Source organism: Lolium perenne, chromosome 2, assembly GCF_019359855.2.
Source record: "Lolium perenne isolate Kyuss_39 chromosome 2, Kyuss_2.0, whole genome shotgun sequence".
NCBI classification, from domain to species: domain Eukaryota; kingdom Viridiplantae; phylum Streptophyta; class Magnoliopsida; order Poales; family Poaceae; genus Lolium; species Lolium perenne.
In genome coordinates this window covers 309,551,986-309,562,413 of record NC_067245.2, presented here as the reverse complement: position 1 = coordinate 309,562,413, position 10,428 = coordinate 309,551,986, and the positions used below count along the sequence as shown (strand labels likewise).

Here is a 10,428-nt window from a genome sequence, read left to right as displayed (position 1 = left end):
ATACCATCATAATGATAATTAACTCCACAATCTACAAGAGATCATGATCATAGCCTACGACAAGAACCACACGGTGCACACACTAGTCACCTTTACACACGTGCAGGAGGAATAGAACTACTTTAATAACATCACTAGAGTAGCACATAGATGAATTGTGATACAAAACTCATATGAATCTCAATCATGTAAAGCAGCTCATGAGATCATTGTATTGAAGTACATGGAGAGAGATTAACCACATAGCTACCGGTACAGCCCCGAGCCTCGATGGAGAACTACTCCCTCCTCATGGGAGTAGCAGCGGTGATGAAGATGGCGGTGGAGATGGCAGCGGTGTCGATGGAGAAGCCTTCCGGGGGCACTTCCCCGCTCCGGCGGCGTGCCGGAACAGAGACTCCTGTCCCCCAGATCTTGGCGTCGCGATGGCGGCGGCTCTGGAAGGTTTCTGTGGTTTTCGTCGAACGCATCAGGGTTTTCGATCCAGGGGCTTTATATAGGCGAAGAGGCGGCGCAGGAGGGCTTCTGGGGGGCCCACACTATAGGGGGGCGCGGCCCCCCCCTGGCCGCGCCGAGGTATGGTCTGGTGGCCCTGTCCCCCTTCTCTGGCGGTTCTCGTGTGTTCTGGATGCTTCCGGGAAAAATAGGAACCTGGGCGTTGATTTCGTCCGATTCCGAGAATATTTCGTTACTAGGATTTCTGAAACCAAAAACAGCAGAAAACATGAACTGGCACTTCGGCATCTTGTTAATAGGTTAGTTCCAGAAAATGCACGAATATGACATAAAGTGTGCATAAAACATGTAGATAACATCAATAATGTGGCATGGAACATAAGAAATTATCGATACGTCGGAGACGTATCAGAGACCTTGCCAGCGTTCTGGCCGCGACGGGAGGATGCCCTGGCGGCGGCGGGAGATGGTCTGGCGGTGGCGCGATCATTCGTGGCCTGGAGGCACGGTGGTCGGGGCCTGGCCGGGGTGCTCTGGCGGCGGCGCGAGTTCGTCCTGGCGACGGCGCGGTCTTCGGGGCCTGGCGGCTCGGTGGTCGGAGCGTAGCGGGGGCGCTCTAGGCGCGACGGGAAACGGCCTGGCGGCGGCTCTACTTGACCCTGGCGGCGACGCGAGTCATCCCTGGTGGCGGCGCGCCTCGTCCCTGGTGGCGGCGCGATCTTCGGGGCCTGGGGGCGCGGTGCTCGGAACCTGGCGGCGCGGTGCTCAGGGCTGAGAGGGACGAGGCTGGGTTGTGAAGCTCGATTTGAGCTTCACAACCGGGCCTGGCTGAGGAGGCTTTTCTGTATGAAGTGGGCATAGCTGAGATGAGTTGGCCCGACATAACAAACACATGTTTCACTCAAAATCTCAGTTGAGATGAGAATTTCTGAGTTAGGTCAGTCTACCAAACACACCCTTACAAGCCGAACCCAACGACCGACGGACGGACACTGGCGTGTTCCGCGGAGATGCATCCGTTCACCAAATTGGATCACGTTGGACGGATCGGTCTATTTGAATCGCATCGTTGAAGCGTGTAACGGCGATTCGTCTGTTCACGCGAACCCGTTCGAACATCCCAGAACCCAATAAATCAGATAGCTGGAGATACCCTAATGCTCCGGGACTCTAGAAGATGGAAGAAACCATGGGAGCATTTTGTCGAGAACTTGTGTGCTCGTTTCAGAAAAAACAAAAAGACTTGTGTGCTGCACGGTGCCAGTGACAACCAAATCTCCACACAAGTCCGTGACGCACTTGCCGCCGGTCAGGATGTCAAAAGTGCGTGGACCTTCCCACTGTGATTATGAACCCACCACACCAACCCAATATCGTTGCAACAGAAAGCTCAGTTCTCTGAACCATGCCACAGTTATCAGACTAGGATAGGGGATATATCTACAGACTGTAATCTACAGACTGTAATGCTCATTGTCTGTGGACATGGTGTTTCTGCACCTGGATGTATATGCATTCTGTGTTCAAAATGCATTTTAAATATATTTGAAAATGAAAAAAAAAAAAAATATATGCCTTATGTACATCTTATTATGTTATATGCTCATAAAATTATTTCAGCAAAAACTGACATGTTCGGTGCCGTGTGTAAAGAAAACAAATTTTGGAAAGAAAAAAAGACAAAAACCGACATAATAGTCTACATGTGAATTTTTTAAGCTCGTGTATCTCCACATTTTATGTTTTCGCAGACAGTTTCGTAGTGAAATGATACTTTTTGTGACCTGTGAAAAAAAAACGACAAACAAATGGCTAGTAAAAAGCCTTTTTCTAGCATCGATTTTTTATCTTTTTTGCATAAGCCACATAACAATTCACTTTTTTTCCTGAAACAACTTTATGAACACGTAAGATGTTGAGATATATGCGCAACATTTTGATTGAAATTTTTACGTTATTTTTGAATATATTTAAAATGTATTTTAAATAAAGGGAGCATATGCACCCATGAGCAAAAGCACCATGTCCGATCATATGAACCTATTATAATTAAAAAAAATCATGTATATCCGGATATTCTATGTTCGCACACCAATTTTCATGATTTTTTTTGTATGGCATGCGTAAAAAAAACCAGCAAATAATTATGTTTGAGCGTCAAATTTTGTCTTTTTAGACATGACATAAAAAATATATTTTTTCCCGAAAACTTGTGCACAAACAATAGGTTTATGTGTATCCGGGAGCCCAAATTGGATTCCAACTTTCTGCCGCCTTTAGAATATTCCATTTGACATCCTGACCGGCAATACTGAAGAGAGACTCGGAGTCTCAGCCAACGTGGTGACATGAGAAATAACTAGTACAAATGCCCGTGCGTTGCTACGGGTGATAAATTTTATTTCTCAATACATATATAATTCACAACTCACATATGAAAATTCAAAAGATTGATAGTAGATTTTAAGGTGGGTACATAGAGTAGCAAAGTAGTAGACAATACAAAAGAGGACCAAAGGGTCGACGGAGGAGGCATGGCGTATGCATACCTTGGCTTCAAAGTCTTCGCCGCTCACCGGCGTAGTTTTGATCTCCTCTTGTATGCCGTGCCATTTGCTGCACGCCGTCTGTATGATCCCCCAATGGGTGGCCATGGCCTTGTCTCCCCGGTTCATGATCGTCTTGTTGAAGTAGGGATCGACGAGCTTGCGCTCGTCGAATACCGCATTCACTCGAAGCCAATACGTGTCGGAGGACTGATTCGCCCCAGTTATGCCGTCCATGGACACGGTCATCCAAGCTTCGGCGAGGCACTCCTCTTCCCTCTGCATCCATTTGATGCGCGGTTCGGCCGGCGGCGCGTCCTTCTTCCTCTTCTTCTTTCCCTTCGGCGGCGGGTTGTCGTCGGCGACCTCGACTTGGGTTAGTTCTTCCTCTTCTTCTTCTTCTACGGCTTGGCTTCCGTCGGCCACATCCTCCACCCACTGGTTGCGCTCCGTGACAGCTGCCGTCGCTCTCGCCTCCTCTTGCGTGAAGAACCCCGGGCTCGCAGCGGCGGTCGCGGAGCCGGAGTCGATCATCTCGTTCATCACCTCGTCGTTCGGCGCCGTCGTCGCACCGAACGGGAGTGGCCCTCGTCGCAGGGCCGGCGAGAAGCCCTCGTTCAGGTTGCCGCCAGTGAGATCGGGCGGCGACGGCGTGAACCTGGACGGTTGGCCGTAGGTCGCCTCTTGGAACATGGCAGGCGAGTACGGGGAGAAGCTCGAAGGGGAGAAAGCCGATGGGGAAGTGCTTATACCTTGGATCGGCCAGTGGCCGGGGAACATGGCCGCGCCGCCGCCGCCGCGAGGATGGCTCATGCTCATGGCCATGGAGACCTTCCTCGCTTGTTCGTCCTCCGCCGCCAACGCCACCCTCTTCGCGTTGAGTTTCTTCTCCCTCTTCGCCCTGGCGCTTGTTTCGACCTGTCGCCGGAGCTCGTCCGCCGCCCACTCGGCGTTGGACACACCCGGCGGCCGCTCCTTCTTCGGCCGCGACTTCCTCGGCTTCGGCGGCATGGTGGTGGACGAGAAAGAAGAGGAGGAGGGGAACGGAGATGGCTACACGTATTCGGCGGGAGAGAATGGGGATATGCAAGCAAAATTGAGGGAAATCCACAGGATTTGGCGCTCCATTCACCGACTACGAGGGTCCACACGACTCTTTCGCGCCAAATTCTTCCGTCCGGAGTCCCCGAGCGTGCCTCGGGGGACCGGGGATGGCGTGGGCTCGCCGGATGGATTTAGGCCCAAATCCGGACGAAATCGAGGAACCGGGGGCGCGATTGGGCCGAATTACGCCGTCCGGATGGGAAAAACGTCGCTCGGGGGCCTCGTCGGGGAGACGAGTGGGGATGCTCTTAATACATAGCCACAAGATACATGAAGGTAATAACAAGACACCATTTTTGTTATGCTCTACATGGTTTAAGTTCTACGTCATCTTGTTACTCTTCCGTGGTAAGTCCCACACATTTGTTCTGGGTCGTCATAACCATCAACTCAACAACCTCTCCTTTGGATGTTTTATTGTCTCACAAAATGGACGGCGATGCCGCTTCAATGGGCGGCGGCTGCTGCTACAATCACTGGCAGCGGCGGTGATTTTGTACAAGCGACGACACATATTGCTACAAGTGGCATACAAGGTCGTGTGTGAGCGTCAGGAGGAGCAGGAGAATTTTCATTCGATGGTTGTGTTCTCTTTTTTTTCCTTCCCTGAAGCATTGACCCATCTGACGGTCCTTACCTGTCAGATCGAACGTCATGATCCGGGATCAAGGATTTGATCCCCGGGGACGCTTAGCCCTTCAGAGAGATATTACTCCCTCCGATCCTTTATAACTGACTCGAATCTCGAATTCAGTTCTAAATTCGATTCAATTTAGGGCATCTCCTGCGGGCCGACGCATTTTGGACGCTCAAATTGTCCACGAGCGTCCGTTTGCGTCGGTCCGCGGACACCATACGGGCCCGGACGACCGTTTGCGTCGTGGGTATCCCCAGCGGTGCGGACGCATTTTTTTACCACAACCACCATCAAGGAATTAATGGCGGTTTTGCGTCCCGTCGAGGCCTGCCGCTGACGATTACCTGTTCCCGCACTTGCCAAATACATTGGCGCGTTTTGTCGGCGTTTCGCGCACGGGAAACGACATGCACGACAACGTCGTTTCCCGCACCACCGTGGCTATATATGGTGGACACCGGCAGGGATGACGGACACACCTCAAGCTAAACCCTAACATCCATCCATAGCCGAGCACAACCTTAGTTGGGATCAAGGTTGTTCGAATGTGCCGCCAAGTCCACTCGGAGGAGGACGAGCAGGTAGCCGCCGACGCATTTCAGGCCGAACAGCTGGACCTGGAGGTGGCGGAGGCGGCAGGGCGCTCTAGGGCGTCAGCGTCTCGCGGCGGCCAGGGCGGAAATCGCCGAGGCCAGGGCGGCGCTCGCGGAGGCGTGGCCCCCTCCGCTGCCGGCGGCCCCACTCGCGGACGCCATCATCCACGACATCGCCGCCGCCGACGATGTACCCAACCGCTTTGAGTGCGCCAGCGACCAACGGGTTCTGCTCGCGTCCTTTGAGATCCTTCCGGGGACGCCGGCGCCGTCAAGCTTGGGCATCGGAGGAGGAAGCCCGGCTATGTGGTCGCCATGGCTCGGGGTACATGTGCTCCGACTGGATTCGCTCGCGCGGAGGGGCCCTTCTCCCGCGCGGGTCGAGCAGAAAACCGGAGCTTGCGGACGCCATCATCGCTAGGGAGGATGCGATCGCGGCGGCTAGGGATAGGACCCACTACCACGCCCAGATGGCGGCGGCGCAGGCAGCGACGGTGGAGGAGGCGGAGGCAGCCCAAGCGGCGGTGGCGGTGTAGAGAGTCATGTGGGAATACTCTCTGGCCGAGACCCCCGAACGGCGCAGGAGGCAAGACGAGATGTCCGATCGGCGGTGTGCGCGATGCAAAGAGTGCGTGAAGCGCTTGCGCTTCGACGACGGCGCCGGCCCCTCTGACGACCAATAGTAGGCACCGCGACTACGACTAACCCCGGTCGTGGTTGGCCGCGCGACGGTGAGTAGGTACGGCCATTGTAATTTTAGGTTAACTCGACTAACCATCTTTGTAAAGATGGTCTTTTTGGCCAATCAATAGTAATGATGGAATATTTTGCTTACCTAGTTACTGCCCACCTGGCCTGGATGCAACCAACGCGGTCACTTTGTGGGACCGTGTAGCGTCCGTGGAGACGGAAACCTGCCGCATATTTGGACCAGGTTTGCGTCAGCGCGAACTGTGCGGTCACTTTGCGTTGCCCCGCTGGACCGCCTCGTTGGAGATGCCCTTAAGTGGATTAATGGAGTAGAAGATCTTAAAATTTAAAAGAAAATAACAAGCCATTTATCATTTTAAATATGCAATCCTAGCGCTATCTAGACCAAAGAAAATCTCTAGCATTACTTCTGACCGAATTTGTTTTGATGCAACTATTTTTGACCGAATTGGAAAAGCTCTTAGCAAGTTGAGAAGAAATTAAAGGAGAGGCAGGAAAAGAAAGATAAAACACGGCAGCGCAAATCGGATTATCGGACACATCGCTCGGTACTCACACTCCACTCTCAGTGGAGATAGCCTTTGGCAAGTCTTCAGTAGCATCGACCATCGCCTCCACTCCCTGCCCGAGTCCTGGCCGCCGGCTCCCAGGGCCACCCCCTCACCGGCTTCCCCACGACCGGCGCAAGGAGATCCCCCGCCCCTGCGTCCCGCCGCTGCAGCGAGTTCTACCTCTCTCATGTCTCCTTACCGCTACAGCAAGAACCAGACCTTCCCCTGCCTCCCTACCGCTGCAGCGAGTTCTGTTCAGCAAACATCACGCCCGCAACCCGGTTGATGGATCCACAACACCGGAATCCTCCTCCTGCGCGAAAAACCTATGAACCGGAGTAAGTGCAGACGGACGCTGGTGTGCTCCGACGGGCAGTGTTGCAACCATCCAGCAATGGATGGTCGACGTCCCTCCCCACCTCGCTCGCCGTGGCCTATCGGAGAATCCCGCCCGGCAAATCGCTCGTATCCTACTGCTTCCGCGCCTCTCCAACAGGTCTGCATCTCTACAAGGTTTGTTAGTTCCCCTCTCATCTCCACACTCGCGAAATCCCCAATATCCGAATCTGGGTAGCTTATATGACTTTTCCAAATTGTCAATAAGTTGGTATCATGCACATCCCACAACTGATACCATGATTTTTGATTGTGGAGAACTCCCTGAAGGTGCTGATGATGGAGTTGTAAACTTTTTCGCCGATGCTGACATACTTGCATATATCCCGACTGGCCAAATGACCTCGGTGAGAAACCTATGGAGGTTTGTTTCATAGTGGATGTATGCTGCGGAGTCTGCTAAGGCTTCAGGGAATGATAATTTCAGGTTAATTCTAACTTGGCTAAGCTCCACCTTTTTTATAAGGTATAGTGGTATTTCATTTGTTGTGCAGAACAGATTCAGAATGTTAGGCAATCCCGTTAATCTGTAGTTGCCATCTAATTATGATGGTAGCCTGTATGAACTGAAAATATAGATGTAGCAAAGGTGTCAACCAGGTCATAAAATGGATTATTATGCTCCTTGACTTCAAGAAATTACTAACTAAACTTGTAGTTAGTTGTTGACTTAAAAAATTGCTGCAACCTAAAGAAACTTCACTTCATCCGACCATTAGCTCAAACATGAAATTAAATTCCAGGTTAGTTGGGACAGGACAAGAATATTCGTGCGCCACATATGCACTATGTCTATGAGTCCTTTCACATTCTAGTTTCACAAAATTATCTCGCTGAAAATAAGATATGAACAGTTATATATGTACCTGTCATCCAGAGTCGAGTCATATCAGTTCTGAATATTTTTATGTCTTAGTGACCTTTAGTTTTGAAGTTGGTGTGTTACATTTTTATCTCTTCCTCTAAGTATCGATTTGTCATCTGTGCCGAACACAGCAGGAACGGGTCCTCACCCAGCCACACACAATGGAGCTGGCAGCCTGAGCTCTGCAACATCAGGAATGTCCAACTGCAAAATGAGCTTCTGGGTTCTCATCATGGACAACCGAGCGTGCAATCTCATGCAGCTGGTGCAAGTATTTTTCTTGAAGTAATGTGAGTTCTCCCTCTAGAGAAAATGGTACTGGACTCACTATTCCTGTTCCTATTGTTGCTCTTACGTACTTTGCATTCAAATACATCTGATGCCAGTTTGACACCACAAGATAGCAGTACTATGAATGTTTTGTTTTACATTTGTTGTATATTCAGATGAAGCTTTGATTTGTGTAGGTAATTGTTCCATCAGTGTCTTCTGTCTACCATGAGTATGCAATGAAAAACCAAAATACCAGTGTTTATCTTCAGGTACTTTCTTACTTATGATGGATTAACTGTCATTTTCCATTCTTCCATTCATACGTGCAACTTTATACTTCTATGGTAGTTACTTTATTTTCCAACTCGGGTTCTGCTATTCTTGTTTTCATATCTCTGATTATTTTCTGATTATATACATTATAGTTCAATATCAATGGAGTGATCTTCAAATAAATAATATGTAATATGTACACTAAGAATCGTTTATTACACTTGGAGAATTATTTTACGTCCAGACCAGCATGTAATACATCAGAACAAACTCAATAGTAAAGAATTTTTCTTATATTATTTATCCTGCTCTCCATCTGGTCCTTGCATAAGTATGAAGATCATCCTTTCATCATGCAAAAAATAGTCTGGTGAAAGTACAGCACATTGATTGCTGGCTAACACATACAGGGAGGAGAGGCTAAATATCTGCACATGCAACAGAAATTACAAAATTATATTAGAAGTTCTTGAATAAATAGGTTCTGCCTCTCACAAAAAGTTATACTGTGAGGAGAACCAAAATTTGATCAAGCTATAAGTACTACTTGGAAAAAGAAGGTTTCTATAGTCAGTCAAAAATATCCATGGACTACAATGATAAACTTGTATGGGAACCTGGACATCACACAATTATGGAAACATGAACTAAATTCATTTTATTCTGAAGCTTGTGCGCTGCTATGCTGCTTTGCTCTTGCCTCCCTGACAACTCATGGTCCTTAGTTTCATCCTATTTTCTGAAATGTCTACTGGACTGCTTTATTTATATTATGAAATTCTCCTACCTCCTAACGAATTTAAAGAAACACATGCACGTAATGTATGCAGCAAGGAGTATTTACATAGCCTATTTTGTTGCATGCAATGTTAAGGACCATGACCATGCACACAAAATTGTTGATCTGGTACTATCCTGTTACAGCTTCGAAAGTAGACATCACCTACTTCCTTAATACTTCGTTATACCTGAAAAGTATCTTATTTATCATTGTTATCCCTGGACACTAAACCAATTAGTCAGGGAAGAGAAGTGTTAGGACGATTATGCTACTTTTCTAAGCTGTAGCTACTGGATTCAAGCGTTTACATAGCTGAACTCATGTTATAGAGGTACCAAGAATGCATTAGAGGACTCACATTTTTGTCAGCTAGGATGGCGTGGTAAATAAGATCTCCCATCCGAGTCACTTTAATTCGCGCGGTCACAATTTTCGCGATCGTCACCCAACCATGGCTTCAACAAATGTGAAACTAACATGCCTGAGAAATGAGAAGAACACATGTATCAGTCAAACTAACAAATGGAATCTTTGATGAGTATAGTGTAGAAAGAAGAAGTTACAAGTGGGGATTCCAGGCGAAGCGAGAGTACGGCCTTGGTGCTATTATTCTCTTCGAGCAGGCGCATCCGAGGCTAAGTTGTACTGCCATGGTTAGTCCGTAAGGTTGAGATTGCTTGCATCAATATTCTGCTCAATTCTGGCCCGAGCTTTTGTACATCAAATATTCTTTCTAGGCGTAATATTCTGCCATTATCCTGCTTTTGTACATCAAATATTCTACCTGGGCGCAATTCACGTCCTTATTAACCTTGATTCCATGTTTCTTCATATTACCTTATGGGACGAGCTTGATTATGGGGTGAGATTGATTCTGGGGAGAGTTTGATTGGGGCGTGATTACATACCTTCTGTGGTGAGGTTACATTCCTTCTGGGATGAGGTTACATTCCTTCTTGGATTGATATTACCTTATGGGACAAGGTTACATTCCTTCTGGGATTGATTCTTTCTGGGACGAGATTGATATTTGGGCGAGATTGATTTTTGGAAGAGAATGATTTTTGACGAGATTTCTGGTGCGAGAATCTGGGACGAGATTTGGACGAGATTTCTGGTGCAGCCAGTTTGGTGAGGCCCATTTGGTGCGGCCCAGGTAGGTGATCGCTGGAGAGGGGGTGACGACCAAAACTGGTCGTAGTGAAGGGAAGGCAGAATAGGGAACATGTTCCTCCTTTTTAA

The 10,428-nt window shown here is 48.8% G+C and overlaps 1 long non-coding RNA gene across 6 annotated transcripts; it reads left to right on the top strand.

Moving 5' to 3' along the window:
- Window positions 1-6,581: 6,581 nt before the first annotated feature.
- On the top strand, window positions 6,582-10,017 carry LOC127336879 (uncharacterized). 6 transcript variants are annotated; one of them, XR_007873565.2, is made up of 5 exons: window positions 6,583-7,111; window positions 7,265-7,460; window positions 7,994-8,174; window positions 8,327-8,401; window positions 9,731-10,017. It is a non-coding gene; the product is annotated as an uncharacterized lncRNA (long non-coding RNA). The 6 variants fall into 6 exon arrangements; XR_011752809.1 differs by having other exon boundaries at window positions 6,582-7,111; window positions 7,991-8,174; window positions 8,327-10,017; XR_011752807.1 differs by having other exon boundaries at window positions 6,582-7,111; window positions 7,253-7,460; window positions 8,327-10,017.
- The last annotated feature ends 411 nt before the right edge of the window (window positions 10,018-10,428 follow it).